The sequence below is a fragment of the Vombatus ursinus genome, unplaced genomic scaffold (genome assembly GCF_900497805.2).
Source record: "Vombatus ursinus unplaced genomic scaffold, bare-nosed wombat genome assembly UNPS02011014.1, whole genome shotgun sequence".
Classification (NCBI taxonomy): Eukaryota; Metazoa; Chordata; class Mammalia; order Diprotodontia; family Vombatidae; genus Vombatus; species Vombatus ursinus.
In genome coordinates, this window is record NW_020950792.1 from 7,835,365 (window position 1) to 7,853,464 (window position 18,100).

Genomic DNA, 18,100 nt, shown 5'->3' on the forward strand with positions numbered 1-18,100 from the left:
TATTTTTATCCACTTTACAGATTACCAAACTGAGATAAACAGAGGCAAGATAATATGCCCAAGATCATATAACCAATGAAACTCTTGATGCCAAATACCAATTGAAGTCTGTATTAAGTTTTAATCTGCCATAGTTACTTTAAGAGGGGAACACATCTCACCTTAAATTAGTTTCAAGATAAATCTTAAGTTAAATCACCTCTGGTTTTACAATCATAAATGATACCATTTAAAACCTCAATTTACACAAAACTATCAGATACCAGCACTTTTAAATCTAAAACCTATTGTTATCAATTTGATTTATTTTCAAAGATTTCTGCTAGCATTTTTACATTCCTATAAATGCAGTCTTTATTCTGTTTTAAATCACTCAAATAGCTGAATCCATTCCTTTGTTTTCTTAATGTAGGCTCACCATATATTCACATCACCCAGAGTCATTTGACATTTTTTACAACATTAACTTTGGAGAAGGTTTTATTTATTATTTTTTTCTTTTTAAGGACAGAACACATTTTGTCTAAAATTGCTAGCAGGAAAAAAGTTTTTTTTTTCAATTCTCTCATACCTAATTTCCCAATCATATCCTAGATTATTAATAGGATTAATTTTACTGGACTTTATTTTTGCAATTTTAGCATTTATCAATTATTTAAAAAATATCTCTTGATCAATAACATTCAATGTCAACTAACTCATGTGGTTAACAAAACAATATTTTGCCTAGATGGTACACTGACCTTTATGGGTTTCAGGAAAATCAGAAAATCAACAACAGTAAGTGTAAAGTGCTATTGCAACAAACAGTGTAGGAGAGGTTAATACTGCATAATAGTTTTTAAAACACACTAATGTCTTTTGGCCTAACATGTTCAGTTCTTTCCAAATTTAAGTAAACTATTTTATTCAAATAAATTCTAAAAACATTCATCATGGTTTCAACAATAAGTGACCCAGTTTACTGATGACCAAGAAAGGCAATATTGTTTGAGTAAAGCACTTGATACAGCTTCTATTTACTAAAAGTTATTCCTCTTACTGTCCTTTTACATTTTAAAACACATGATTTTAAAATGTTTTGCCTTCATATGTATCAAAAAAAATCTCTCTATTTTAAATACGTACATCTTTTAGAACTTTGTCTCTGGTTTACTTAAACAATTAAGTTCATGAAACATTCTTGCAAATTAAAGTTTACTTTTAAGTTAGTCACAAGTCTTTCTCCTTTCATGGAGGCAGTTCTTAAGAGACAGATAAATTTAACTGCCAACTGCTCCTGAAAATGCACTGATACTCAAGAGCCACTTACAGTTTCAATTTATCTTTTTAGTGTATAAAGGCACAGAATGCCCATAGGTACAGTCCCACTGTAACAAGAAGGTACCTTTATAGAAGGTACTGAGATACCGAAGAAAGAAGCAGTTTATGCCAGCATGGTGATACACAGGTTTATTAGGGGAATTTACTCAGACCAGCCCTGGGTGGCAGTAGGGTAATGTGGTGAATCCCCACACCACAGGTTAGTCCAGATATCATATAGAGTTCCAAGGAACCATCCTTCACGCTCACATGAAAATTTTCCCATGGGATAGTTTTTTTTTTTGTTTGTTTGTTTTGGTTTCTTCCCCCTGTTTACAGTAATGGTAGTGTGTGGGACAGAGACCACTACTCAAATTCAAAACGAAGACTTAGGTACCTTGAAAGCAGAAAAGAGTTTATTGCTTTCACATGAGAAAGGGTACTGCCCTTTCTCCAATGAGAATTGTTTTCCAACCATTGGTTGCCCTAATGGTGCTGGCCAGGGAGGACATGTACAGGTGCAAGTTGGTTACAGAAAGCAAGACTGATTTATACCCTAAATGTGAGTTCCTCCTCCCAAACCCCCTTCCCCTCATCCCATTGACTGGGCTTAAGGGAGCACAATCTATTCACAGAAATCTTCCCCAGCAGCAGAATACACAAGTTTGCCCAGAGACAAGAAAAGGCAGGAAGTCTTGTAAGGAGGTTGGGGGTAGGGCTATTCTATTCTTTCTGCTATGTGCTTCTGAGTGGGGGGGTTTTGACAAGGTCAGAAGGAAGTGTGTTTCAACAATACAATTAGAAGGCCATCTGCAACAGGTGCCTCCAATTTCTCTCCTCCCACTCTTCTTACTATCTGGCTTCTGACCTTATCTCTCTCCAAATGACCAGTGATCTCCTAATTTCTGCCCTTTGTGAGAACTATTAACAAAAACTATTAAGCCTTTGAGGAGGCTTCACTTCTGAGAGATCATCTCTCACCATAGTTTAGAGTAACCATGAATCCAAAGGTCACATTTTCACCCTCTGACTCCCACCATACAGGTTCCATTCTCCTTTTTCTCCTCTCTACCCTCTTTAAAACAATAAACTTGTCAATCCAGGGAGTGATTAAAAGCTGATCCACTTTTTATTTTTCAGAACCTAGATAGACTTTTCTCTGTAGATTCAATATTGTATCATTTTCAAATCGAGAGTTATATTTTTCAATTCTTAACATTTCATATGCAATGGTGTTATAATAATAACATACTTTTTTCTTTTTTTAATTTATGGAATAAAATATATCTTTCTATAACATAGTACAATAAAAAAGATGATTGCACATGAAACTACAAATCTTCTCTGTGCAATTTGCTATTCCTTTCAAATATACAACAAAAGTATCATGTAAATTTCTATTTTTTCTTTCCCTCTTCCCAATCCCCCTGCCCCAGAGATGGCTACCATTAGACACAAATAGAAGTGTGTGTGTGTGTGTGTGTGTGTGTGTATGTCAAATTATTCTTTGTGTACTTTTATTTATCAGTTCTTTCTCTATATACAGATAGTGTCTTCCTTCATAGGTCCTTTATAATTAATTTGGGTATTTATAATATTAAGAATAAGTTATTTGCTCAAAGTTGTTCTTAAAATAATATCACTATTACTGTATAAAATGTTATTTTGGTTCCGCTCATTTCCCTCTTTGTTATTTCATGCAATATTTTAAATATTAATTTTTGACATTCTAAATTGATCACATTCAAGGCCAATATAAAGAAATCTTGATCAAATTATACCTACAACAAGACAGAGTGGAACACATTTCCAGTCCAAGACAGCCTGAAAGGTTGACAGGAATGGTCTCTTGCACCAGGGTGAGAGAGGTACACAGTCTAGCACAGACGGGAACCCCGCAAACTCAGAGAAGGCCTTCTGGCAACTGAATCACTGGCAGCAATGGCACTTTCCAGATCTCACAGACATGAAAGACAAATTACAAAGTCAACAGGAAAAGTCTGTCATACTGTCATACATAGGTGAGAGTGGAGCACAGTCCAGCACAGGCCACGTCAGCACAGGCTTGGACCCAGCAAACCAGGAGCAGGCCTTGGGAGCCACTGAATCAGCAGCAGCTTCAGCTTTGATGTGTTGTTGTTCAGTATTTTAGTTGTGTCTGATTCTTTGTGATCACATTTGAGGTTTTCTTGACAGAGGTATTGTAGTGGTTTGACATTTCATTCCCCAGCTCTTTTTACAGATGAGTAAACTGAGACAAACAGAATTAAGTGAGTTGCCCATGGACCCACAGATACTAAGTTGTCTGAGACTAGATTTGAACTCAGCTCTTCCTTACTCCAGACCTGATGCTCTCTCCATTGTACCACCTACGTACTCACATGAAAGCCTTTCAAATACTTGGAAAAAGCTATGATATCTTCACCAGACTACCCATTATAATTATTTAACTTGAATTTGAGTTAGAAGAAAGGATGCTGGAGCTTATAAATCATTTTCATGACCTCAGACAGGTGAAATAATTCCATATTTCTTATGTTAATAAGCCACTTGCCCTAATGAGCAAAACTGTGCCCTGCAGGAAGGAATGGAGGCAACCACTGGTTGTCAACCACAAAGGGCTAACTTTGTGTCCATTGACTTAAAAAGCAGTTAATATTCCATCCATCTGAGGGGAACAAACTACCTCAGATCATTTATTTTTATCTTAGAAAACTACTCCTATTTTCCTAACATTCAAGTTATTGACTCAGTTTTGCCCTAATAGGTCTGTGGTTTAGATACAATTGTTGCACTAATACATGATTTAATAGAAGGGTACAGGATTTGGAGTCAGAAGGCCTGTGTTACATTTTGAATACTATCTTTTACTGTTATCAGATATCAGATAAGTAACCTCTATGCACCTCAGCTTCTTGGACTTTAAGAAAACTGTCAAGATAATAGGAAACACCCTGTTTTCCAGAGCTAAGGCCCAACAAGCAAGCTGTGATCTGAGGTTGGCATAACAATAATCCTTTGCACTCACCCTCTGGGTGCTCTTGCTCTCTTGCAAAATCATATAATTTTTGTATTGCTTTGATCCCTATTTCCCATGGGATCCCAGGGGAGCTGGTACTGTAGCTAACATGCTGCAGCAGAAAGTGATCAATCAAATCTCCTGACATGCTAAGTGAACCAAACCAGAAGCTTCACTTCTGTCTTCCCCAAGCTAACTCTGGTTTTGTACCCTGCTGAATGATCACAAGACTCAACAACCCTAACAACTTGAGACAATAACAAGGCTCAATGATTCTAATAACTTAGAGACTATTCCCACTGGACCCAAGAACACCTGTATTGTCCCCAAAAAATGCAACCATGGAAACTGTTTTCTCAAGACCTAAGAATGACTGTATTGTGGTCCTGCCTTTTGTGGTTTTCATGTATAAAAACCCTACCTCTGCCATCAGCTATAAACCCTGCTTCTCAGGAGGACTTCCACTTGCAAGCATTTTCCTCACTTTGAAATCAAACTTCTGTTTGATTCCTGACTTTCTTGTCTCTAGCCTGCTTTGTTCAGCTCCAGTCACCCACCGGTTAGAGACCAGTTCTGGTCCAGTTGAAAGAACTTACCACATATGGTTCTTGTGAGGCTCCAATGTGATCACACAATTACACATATAAATCACTGTGCAAACCCTCAATACCCCTCTCCCTTCCTCTCTCTCTCCCCCTCTCATTATTATAATTATTTCAATTTTAGTTTAACTACATTTTCAACTTAATTCAATAAATATTTTAAAGTGTTAACTATTTGCCAGATACTGCATTAAATACTAAAGAAACATACAAATAAAAAAAGAAGAAAGAAAAAGAAAAAGAAAAAGAAAGGCATTCCCTGACTTAAGGAGCTTACAATCTAAAGGGAGAAGACAATATACCAAAGGAAATTGAAGAGTAGGAGTAGGGTTCACCTGGGAGCTTGTGTTCCAAGGACTCAAAATCAAATAGAGTTACTGATACAAAATAGACTTACATGGGAAATTCTAAAAGTTCTGAGCCTTCCATAAAGGAAATCTTTGTAAGGAATTTACCACTTTGTCTTCCCTCTAATCTAAGGAGAGAAACAATCGAGGGAATTGACCATCAAAAGTCCATCTACACAGTGATAGGATTTCAGGTCATCAGATTATTTTAGAGGAAGCATGATTTTCTTGTGGAGTGGAAAACAAGCAGAGAAACATTATTGTTCCCTTTAAATACCATCCTTTTGAGGACCTAATTCATATCATACTCTTGCTACTCTTTCCTGAGATTGGCATTTCCTGCAAAACCAAGATCTAATGGATACTTGAACAACACCATAGCCAGCTTGATGCCTAGGGACACTGCAGACCCAGTCAGGTCCCTTATACTAAGCCAACAAGTCTTGGGGCCAGCCTCTCTCATCTGAGCAAACAAAGCAGTTTTACATGATCTAAATTCTTCAAACTATGCGATATATTATCCTTTAATGACATAGGCCAGTCACTCAAGTCCATTGGGGCTTTCCTATTCAGTCACTCAAATTTTGCACTAGAATCAGAAGCTCTGACTGAGTTGACCCCCCATCTCCTCTCTATTCTTTCCCTTCTACCTTCCCCTCTTCCTCCTTCTCCTCTTTTCTCCCTTTCCCTTTTCCCTCCCCATATTCAGGGATGAAGAGGTTTATCATGGTAGTTCTGCCAAGCCTAATGTTTTAGTCCCTGGATATTCTTTATTCATCTGACTTCAAGCAAAGTGTATGTCACGTGCCAATGTCCCTGCCCTCTCATATTCACAGCTCAAAACAGGGTCTGAGATGGTGAATATTTCCTTTCCTGAATAAAAGCAAAATTGCTTTTCTCCAGTGTCCTGGTTTGTAGTTGTCAAGATTAAGTGATAGGGTTGGAGCCAAAGTTATGTGTCCTCTTTTGGAACAGTGTACTTTCTACACTGCCTATTTTGATTCAGTACTTCTCTTGATCTTCTTAAAGTAATAGCTTGTTGCTGCTGTTTGTCCTTTGTTCTCAAAATGGACCATGACGTCAGGAAGGTGATGCCATGACTTGCAAGTGAACTGGATTTGAGTGAGGGAGGATGGTATAAAGTCACCAGCCTCAGTTTCTCTGAAGCCTTCTGGGTCCAGTGGCAAGATATAGGTCAGGATGACTGAAAATGGCCCCAGCTAAAGCAATGGCTGTTCAGAGAAGGCAGAAGCATGATATCCAGGATGTGGTAGAATAATTCTTCTGTGTGGCAGGTAAAATTTGTGGCTTCTGCAGGCAAGGTGAAGAATCTCCATCAGATCAATGCAGAATATAGTAGAATGAATAAAACATTAAATATGTAGTAAAAACATCCAAGTTTGAATCCTGGCTCTGCCAGTTTATACCTCTGTTACCTCTCTGGACTCCAGTTTCCTATTATGTAAAATGATGGGGTTAGACAAGTAGCCATCTAAGTACACTGCCATTACTAAAGTCTGTGTTCTTAGACTATATCCTTTCACCTTGTTGATTTGTAACCAATGAAAATATGAAAGCCTTTTGCTATAAATAAAATATTTTTGTGCTATTTTAACTTAATCTTTAATTTAAATTTAATTTAAAATTAGCAAAATGCCCCTGCTACTTGCAAAATAGTCCTTTTTAGGTAGTATTAAGTCAAGTATTATTAAAAACATCTTCTGAGTAACACAGGGATATTTAATAGTGATTATATAATTTCTTGAAATGAATTTCATTCATTCCCAGCTTTTATATTCCATGTTATTCTGAGTTCTCTCATTTCTAATGTGTATTAAAATAAGGGGGGGATTTTCAAAACAGTTTAAGTTAATATTGATGGGATGATAACTATATGATTGATTCTTCATGATGCATATTTATCAATAATTTTGTCTTAAGATATTAATACAGTATAAGGAGGGTCATTATATAATCATAAAATCACATTTTTTTTAAAATTGTGGAAGACTTTATAAGTCATCTAGTCTAAGGTGTTACCTTAGGTAATTATCAAACCATGATTCAGCCGAAGCTAAAAAGAAAAATAATATTTTATTCCTTTGATATTATTAAACTGGGACACGTTCTACTGAATGACTCTTAAAGGAATATGTTTAATGATGTAATAAAATGTAGAAGAATTTTTAAGCAGACCTCATAACTAATAATCTGCAGAATTTGTTTACTCTTCTAAATTATAGACAGTAAAGATTTTTTGAAATAACACTAAAGTGAATAAAATACTGCTAGCCATCATTTATATTCTTCTGTTTACAACCTACATTTTCTCCAGTACATTTATTTGTTACACATTATTCCCCTACAGAGACTCTTCATACCACTAAGTATAAAGTTATAATACATCTTGAAAACAAATGGAAGGGTGATAATGAGTTTGTCATCTAAACCTTACAGTTCAATAGCTATGGAATAGGGAATGGAAATTTTTTTTTCTAGTTAATGCATAATTTTAAGAATATATATACATACTTTTGTTAAATAAAAGAGGTCCATTTTAATTGACTTGCATGAATAAAAATACAATTTAAACGTAAATTTTCTTCAGCTAAACGATCAGTATTTTATGAAGCGTGTAATGAAACTGCACCTCTATGTTCATTTTATGATTAATGCATAAGTTACTTTTAAAATATTAAACTAAGTATATACTTGCATGTTTATGAACCAGTCAGTTCAGTAGCTTATTTTTTAGTCAAGCATATTTTTCAAGTAATACAACAACATGAGTCAAAGGGTTTGAATTTCAGATTGCAAAATGGGAGGACATAGTTTTCTTTTTCAGTACTGAGACTGGCACAATATAGAGAAAGTGGTCTTATGAGGACAAAAATGGAACTTAATGACATAAATTTGAAATAGAAATAGGCCTTCATTGGTTAATCATTTAGAAACCTCTATTTAGCAATTAGAGAAATCCTAGGAAATGCACTTGACAAATTAATATGACAAATGAAGCAATAACACAAGTATATCATACTTAGGATCTTTTTTTTATTCCTTAAAACTGATGACGGCATTTTTTTTTCAAGGCAAATAGGGCATTTAGCACTAAAAGAAAAACAACACTAAAGAAAGCATAGGCGTATGAATCAGACAAGTCAAAATTCACAAACAGAATCAGAGACTCATCAGCAGTAATTTCAGTCAGTATGGTAACTTTGCTAATAAGCCAGAATGAAAAAAAAAAGTTGTTTTGCTTTTGTTTTTTTAATAACATGATCAACGAAAGAATTTTAGATTTTTATTGGGCAGATAAAAGAAATTCCTGGGAAATGAAAGTTTGGGGAATTGTGACTTCTAGGCAGTAATCATTTGGAATTGGACTTGAATTCATGTTCTATGACTTGAGTCAGTTATCTTTCTACCATACAAATAAATGTTACTTGTCCCAAGATAGGAATCAATCTAAACTATCATAGACAAGTCTTCAGCCATTGTCATTCTCATAATTTTCAGGATAAAAGATGATATAATATTGCATTGAATACCTGAGTCTAATCACTCTAGTGGATGCTAAGATTATACACACATACACAAACACCCGACATATATATCTTTTAAACCATGAGTTCTAAAATTGGAAAAGAGATGTGTAAATGGAGTTAATATTATTCTGATATTTACATATGCAAACTTACTTTGCTTAATAGAACTATTACTGGAGAGTTATGTGCAAATCTAATTTAGGCAAATCAAATAATATTGTAAGTACACTAGATGAGTACATTATTTAAAGAATCTTATTGTTGAGTTATTTACTAAATCAATAGTCTTTTTGTGTTATTAATCACTATACCACAAATTACCTATCTGTAAAACTCAGGTATTAATGAAGTAGGGCAAGTTAGTATTATTATAAGCTATCATGGTTAGATAAACCATATATAAGAACCTTATGTAAGAAAAAACATTGAAAAATATGCATGTGTGTATACACACATGCCCGTGGAGGTGTGAATAAATATATGTGAATTATTTTAACTTTTTTAAAATCATTGCTTAATCTTGTCCCCAATTTTCATGACATTTTGACTGGTTTGATGACGGCATTTAATTTAGGTCCAACCTAGCAATTTTAAACTCCTTTTGAAATTGATATTTTTTTCATTAAATCATCCTAAACTTATTTTAGGACAGTAATATTAAAATAGGTAAGAAGTACAACATTCTACAGAATGAAATTAAGGAGAAAATAATTCCATTGGTATTAAGACAGATTACTTAGCAAAAACATAGCAAAAACAAAACAAACAAACAAACAAAAAACCAAACTTTGAAATAGCATTGACCTAGGTCAATCAATAGTTAAACCTGTTATTATTCATGTAGTATGATTAATTTTATGAAAATAGCCAAAAGGTTATTCTTTAAAATATCACAGAATAAATCATACAAGCTATCTTGTTCATTTTCCTTTTTTTCTTTCCAGAGTTATCTGATACCAATTTGCTAATGCAGAAACAGTCAAGCTTCATTAGAATATAAGCATACTGAATATTCCAGATAAAATCTTATTTCTTAGATTCACATACCAAGACAAGCCTCAAAGTCCATCACAGGATCAAAACTTTAGAGCTCCCAAGTATTTCGGAGTCCATCTAGTCTAACTTTGTCATTTTACATGTAAGAAAACTAAGGCAAGAGAGGTTAAGTGACTTGCCTGAGGTTACAAACATAGTAAGTCACAAATAGGTCTTGGAACTCTGGGGTCAGTGTTCTTTCCACCATACCAATCTGTCTCCCATTATACATGATTTTAAGAGACAGTGAACTTCAAATGATGAAAGAGGGGCTCAGAGGACATTCAGAATCACTGAGTATAATGCAAGTTATCCCAGTAATTTTTAAATGCAAAAGATTTAAGAAATTGCAAATACAAATTGAAGATTTCTATAGATCTCTCTATATTATTTATGTGTGTACACTCACACACACACACACATGCACACACACACACACACACACACACACACAGAGTGGGAATGATCCAAGCTGACACTGACAGGGCACTGTCTCTCAGAACTTAAAGGGGCTGTTCATCATTCCCACCATCAGTCTCTGGAAACAGAGACTGGAAACATCTTTTGATTTCTGACTCTGTTACCAAATAGAAATGTGACTTTTCATAAGTCACAACCTCTCTGGATCCCATTTTCCTCATCTGCAAAATAAAGGGTTTGAGCTGAATGATCTTTAAGATTCTCTTCTGATACAACATTTTATGATACTATGACTCTAAATTCCTTTCTATCTAGGGTTAGCCTTTAGTTAAATTGTGAAGCTAAAGAAATGTGTTCTCTTTAAACTTTTACATAGCTTCCAAATTCTTCCTCAGCTTCTCAGGGATACTATTATATTGTTTTACTCTGATGGACTTCTTTAATCATAAGCTAGGTGGCATAGTGGATAGAGTGCCAGGCCTGGAGTCAGGAGGATTCATCTTCCTGACTGGCCTCAAACACCAGCTTTGTGACCCTGGGCAAGTCACTTAATCCTGTTTGTTTCAATTTCCTCATCTGTAAAAATGAGCTGGAGAAGGAAATGGCAAACCACTCCACTATCTTTGCCAAGAAAACCCCAAATGGAATCATGAAGAATCAAATATGACTGAAATGACTGAACAACAACATAATCATCTCTGTATGCTCTAGACCAATGAGTTTCCTTTGTCCCTGTAAAAACTTATTTTTCCAGTTTCCATATCCTTAAAAGGGGTTAAATAAGTCCTACGAAGGGATTATTTGTTAGCAATGGTTTATTTTACAGGCTATATGGAGTAATAGACCATTGGAATTGGACTCAGGAAGACTTGGATTAGATACTATCTCTGACACAGTTGTGTGTCCCTAGGCAAGTTACTTTAATGTTATGTGCCTCTGGCAACTTCCTAGGATTTATTCTACTAGGTAATAAAATGGAGTGGGAATATTAGATTCAAAGTAGTCACCAGAAAAAGAAACATGTTTGGAAAGAGGGCTGGATTTGGAGTCAAAAATTCCTGAGTTCAAATCTTGCTTCTGAAATTTACTTACTTATATCACTCTCAGTCTCAGTTTTTTAATCTATAAGAGAGGAAATAGCAGTACCTACCTTACAAATCACATTATGAGGGCCAAAGGATTTAGGATTTGTAGATTTGTAAAGTGCTTTGCAAATCATAAAGTGCTATGTAAATGTTATTGTATTCTTTTATTAGTAGTAAAAATAACAAGAGGAAGAAAATAAGAATAATAAGAAAACTCCAACCTCAGGCAATATGATTATAAAGAAAGGTTTAATGGAAAGAATTTATGATTATGGAAAGGGCAAAGAGAAGAGGGCTAGCAGCAGAAGTGAATTGTATTAAACATAGAAATCTAGTGCTGAACACTTTTTTTAACCACCTTCTTTATGAAGAGGAAGAAGGGAGCAAAGAGATGAATGAGATGGAGAGAAATACACAATTAGTGATCATAACAGTGAATGTGAGTGGGATGAACATACCCGCAAATGAGAAGAAAATAGAATGCAATGGAATTGCAATGATTTGGAATGCAGAATGCAACAAAATGTTATGTTTTGTTTTGTTTTTAATTAATAGGAGACTAGTCTCAGGGATATATAAATTTCAACTGAGACTGTGGAAAAAGAATGTGTGGTGTAAGAGATTAACCACTAGGAATTCTCTGATCAATTTGATCATTGTAATGGAAAATGAGTTTTCGTGTGGTACTATTTTTATGTAAGGAGTGATCAGAAAAACTCCTCAATCAACTTCTTAAACTTATAGGGCAGTGAACCTTTGTTTGGAAATGTTGGTTATGTCTATTAGTAGAAATTTCTCCCCGTAGGTAAGGTTCAGTGACTTGAATAGTCTCAAGATGAATCTTTTTGCTTAGAATCTTTGGAGGATGGATTCTTGGAGGAGTAACTCTTGATTCAGTACCATAAAGGAAGTCTTTAAATAAAAGCCTAAAGGGTTTTTTTTTTCTCATCATCATTTTCATCAGGAAAGATCCTGAGAATGCATTTTGTATATGTGTAGTGGTGGTGGGGAGGGAAAGGAGTTCTTTTGTAGCAGGCCTGACTCAGGCCACTCTGGTAGTTTAGGCTCTGGACAACAATGAAACCAGACATTCATAAATCATATAACAATTAAAAAAAGGAACTTTAACAGTAGCATAAAAATTATATTAAGAAAGGCTTTGGTACTGGTTCAGATAGATGGAGCCCATCAGGCCTCCATTGTGAAATGTGTCTGGTTAGAAGAATATGTTGACAATAATGATTCATCATAGGCTGAATTTTGAATGATCAGGCTACTGAGAAGTCATTTCAATGGCTTAAATCCTAGTCTTTTGTACTAAACAAGTCTGCCTTTTAGGTAAAAACTATTCAAGCTCACATCTACTGTGCTACCTAGGGTATATGTAACTTGCTTTATAGAAAGCTTGAATGAAGCTTGCTATCCAGAGAAGGGAGATTGCTTTTGAATGGTACCAGCCTTGTGCATTACCTGGCAAGGAACTCCAACTTCTGAAGTTCAAGCCTTCTGTTCCAAGAAGAAAAGTTTCTTGAGAAGTCTTCCTAATGGAGAAAAGTGATTGCCTAAATTGTTCCTGCATTTGGATGTTCACTAATAGAATAATACCAAGACATAAGTGAGCAAAAGATCTTAACATTGCTGTTGTCTTGTACTAAGTTATTTGCACCATAGAGTTCTCATTCTCTCTCTCTCTCTCTCTCTCTCTCTCTCTCTCTCTCTCTCTCTGTCTCTCTCTCTCTCTCTCTCTTTTTCCCCTCCCCCCCATCTCTCAACCCCAAAATGTATTTCCTTTCCTGGTGGAGACACAATGATAGTTTGGTACTATGAGTCTGGAGGGCACCATGTAGGATGCTATGAGAAAATGGGATACTCCATAGAGGGAAAATAATTATGATGATTGTTTATAGGTTATGGTGATGCCCTTTGTGTATTCTCTATCTATGTTAAAGGTTCTTATGAGTACAACATGTCTTTTACAATTTATTTCCTGTATCTAAAATGCATTCTTACCTTGAATGCCAGTGTTAGTCCCTCTGTTACTCGCATTTATGAAAACCTGTACATGAATTTTACATCAGTCATATTTGTTGGTTTTCTAGGGTAAAATCTGGGTTAAGACATCACAAGCCAAAGAGAATAATTACTTGGGTAATTCCCTAAGTTTGTATCTGATCTGTGAGATCAAGAGTCTGGGGCCCTAAAATATTAGATAGAGATGGAATTTTATAAATCTTGTAAAACTGGTAAGACAATATTTTTAATCAGAGGACTTTTCAGAAATGTCACTCTAATCAAAGCATACAGTTGTTTATACACTCTGCCAAACCTTCTTACATCTATACTGTTTTGTGATAATTATTAGCATGAAAATAGAAGTTTTAAAACTTTACCTGAAAATGAATAGAATCTGACTACTGAAAGAGATTTGTTTATATTGTTTCTGTTCAATACATAATTTTCCAAGATTATTCTTTTTCCTGGCTATTAAGATATATTCTATGTAGTCTCTCTGTCTCTCTATTTCTCTGGAAACATATAGCTATATATGTATATATTCATGCATATATACATACATAATATGCAAACAAATACATACACATGTATACATATATGTATGTATATATGTGTGTATATACATATATAGAGAGAAAGAGAGAGAATTGGTAAATGATGTTCTCTACATACGTCTATGAATATATATGTATTATATACACATGTCTATCTCTATATCTGTATATTTATCTTGTTTTATGTGTGTGCGTGTGAGTGTGTGTGTCTATGTATATTTAAGGGATGATCATGGTAGTGGAATATGGGACTAGAATTAATCTTCTTCTGTTATTGAAAGTCAAAACTGGAAGATAGTGAGAAGACAGAAGTTGCCTGAGATCTCCCCAGCTTCCCTCAGAAATGATCCAGAATCAACTACCCAGAAAAACTGATCATAATCTTTCAGGGGAAAAGATGAGCATTCAATGAAATAAGGGACTTTCAAACTTTCCTGATGAAAAGAACAGAACTAAACAGAAAATTTGACCTTCAAATACAAGACTCAAGAGAAGCATAAAAAGGTAAAAAAGAAAGAAAAAAAAACAGCAACATGTTATTCAATAAGCTTAAACTGTTTACATCCCTACACAGGAAAATGAAACTTGTAACACTTTGATAACTTTATCTTTATTAGAGCAATTAACAGGGGTATGTATAGATAGATGGTAAGGGTATAAGTTGACTTTGAAGTTATGATATAAGAAATTAAGGGGTGAAAAAAGTTTGTACTGGGAGAAGAGGAAAGGGGCAGTCAGAATAGGGTAAATTACAACACATGAAGAGGCACAAAAGATGTTTTATGGTAGACAGAAGGGGGGTTAACATTGTTTGAACCTTACTCTCATCAGATTTTGCTCAATGAGGAAATAACATAGACACTCATTTGGGTATAGAAATGTATCTTGCCCTATAGGGAAGAAGGAGGGGAAAGGGAAAATAAAAGGGGGTTGGCTGATAGAAGGGATGACAGACTGAGGGAAGTTGTGGTCAGAAACAAAACTCTGGTGAGGAGGGAGATGGTGAAAGGAGAAGGCAAAGTATAAAGAAGAGAGGAAATAGGATGTAGGGAAATACACAGTTAGTAACCATAACAGTGAATGTGAATGGGATAAACTCTCCCATAAAGCAGAAGTAAATAGCACAGTGAATTAAAAACCAGAATCTTACAATATGTAGTTTACAAGAAACACTTATGAAGCAGAGAGATTCACACAGAGTAAAGGTAAAAGGCTAAAGCAGAATGTATTATGTTTCTGTTGATGTAAAAAAAAAAGCAGGAATAGCAATCCTGATCACTGAAAAAGCAAAAGCAAAAATAGATCTAATTATAATAGATAAGAAAGGAAATTATATCTTGCTTAAAGATACCATAGAAAATGAAGTAATATCAGTACTAAACATATCTGTATGAAGTGGTATAGCATCCAAATTCCTAGAGGAGAAATTGAATGAGTTACAGGAAGAAATAGACAGCAAAACTATACTAGTGGGGGACCTCAACCTCCCCTCTCAGAACTAGATGAATCTAACTACAAAATAAACAAGAAAGTTAAGGAGACAAATAGAATTGTAGAAAAGTTAGATATGATAAACCTCTGGAGTAAACTGAATGGAGATAGAAAGGAATATACCTTTTTCTTGGTGGTACATGGCACCTACACAAAAATTGACTGAGTATTAGGGCATAAAAACTTCACAGTCCAATGCAGAAAGGTGGGAGTATTAAATGTGTCCTTATCAGATTATGATATAATAAAATTATGCATAATAAAGAGCCATGGAAAGATAGACCAAAAATTCATTGGAGACTAAATAGTCTAATCCTTAACAATGAGTGGGTCAAATGACAAATCATAGAAACAATCGATAATGTCTGCAAAGAGGACAATAATGAGACAACATACCAAAACTTACAGGATGCAGCCAAAGTAGTTCTTAGAGTCAATTTTATATCTCTAAATGCTTACATGAATAAAATAGAGAAAGAGGAGATCAATGAATTGGGCATGCCACTAAGAAAACTAGGAAAAGAATAAATTAAAAATCTCCAATTAAATACCACTTTAGAAATTCTGAAAATCAAAGGAGGGATTAATAAAATTGAAAGTAAGAAAACTATTGAAATAATAAATAAAACTAAAATGGTTTTGTGAAAAAATATTAAAATAGATAAGCCTTTAGTTAATATAATTTTTAAAAAAAAGAAAGAAGAAAACCAAATTACAGTTTCAAAAATGAAAAGGGTAAATGAATCACCAATGAAGAGGAAATTAAAGCAATAATTAGGAACTAATTTGCCCATTTGCAAATAAACTTGACAATCTTAGTGAAATGGATGGAATTTTGTAAAAATATAAATTGCCATATTAACAGAAGAGGAAATAAAATACTTAAATAACCTCATTTCAGAAAAAGAAATTGAACAAACCATCAATGGACTCCCTTAGAAAAAATTCCTAGGACCAGATGGATTTACAAAGGAATTCAACCAAATATTTAAAAAAAACAATTAATTCCAATAGTATATAAAGTATTTTGAAAAAATAGGCAGAGCCCTACCAAATTCATTTTATGACACAAATATGGTGTTGATATCTAAATCAGGAAGAACCAAAAGAAAGAAAGAAAATTATAGATCAATTTCTCTCATGAATATTGATGGAAATTTTTAAATAAAATATCAGCTAAGTGATTACAACAATTTATCACCAGGATAATACACCATAACCAAGTGGGATTTATACCAGGAATGCTAGGCTGATTCAGTATTAAGAAAACTATCAGCATAATTGACTGTATCAGTGACAAAACAAACAGAAATCATATGATTATCTCAACAGATTCAGAAAAAGCTTTTGACAAAGTACAACACCCATTCCAATTAAAAACACTAGAGATTATAGGAATAAATGGAGTTTTCCTTAAAATGATAAGTAGTATCTATCGAAATTCATCAGCAAGCATTATACGTAATGGGGAAAAGTTAGAAGTATTTCCAATAAGATCGAGGGTGAAACAAGGATATCCATTAACACCAATATTATACTAGAAATGTTTCATTTAACAATAAGAAAAGAAAAATAACTTGAAGGAATGAGAACAGTTAATGAGGGAACAAAATTATCACTTTGCAGATAATATGATTGTATACTTAGAGAATCCTACAAAACTAAAATAACTACTTGAAATAACTAGTAACTTTAAAAAAATTGCAGGATATAAAATAAACACACATAAATCACTGGCATTTCCATATAATTCTAACAAAGCTCAGCAACAATGTAGAGAAATTCCATTTAAAATAACTGTAAACAATATGAAATATTTGGTAGTCTACTTGCCAAGACAAACCTAGGAACTGTATGAACACAATTATATAATACTTTTCACACAAATAAAATCAGATCTAAACAATTAGAAAACTCTCAATTGCTCAAGGATAGGTCAAGCTAATATAACAAAAATGACAATTCTACCTAAATTAACTTACTTATTCAGTGCCACACCAAAACTGTTTGGTACCAGCTAAGAAATAGAGTAGTGTATCAGTGGAATATGTTAGGTATATGACACAGCAGTCAATGACTATAGTAATCTACTGTTTGATAAACCCAAAGACTCAAACTTCTGGGATAAGAACTCACTATTTGATAAAAACTGCTGGGAAAACTGGAAAATAGTATGGCAGAAACTCGGCATAGACCAACATCTCACACAATATGCATACCCTTTGATCCAGCAATACCATACTAGGTCTGGATCCCAAAGAGATCTCAAAAAAAAGGAAAAGTACCCACATGTACAAAAATATTTATAGCAGCTCTTTTTGTGATGTCAAAGAATTAGAAATTGAGGGGATGCCTATCAATTGGGGAATGGCTGAATAAGTTGTTTTATATGAATATAATGGAATACTATTGTGCTATAAGAAATGATGAGCCAGAATATTTTGGAAAAACACCTGGAAAGACTTACATGAACTGATGCTGAGTGAAATGAGCAGAACCAGGAGAACATTGTACACAATAAGAGCAACACTGCGACGACCAACTTTGATAGACTTAGCTCTTCTTAGCAATACAATGATCTAAGACAATTCTAGAACACTCATGATGGAAAATGATATCCACATCCAGGAAAAGAACTATGGAGTCTGCATGCAGATCACAACATACTATTTTCATTTTCTTTT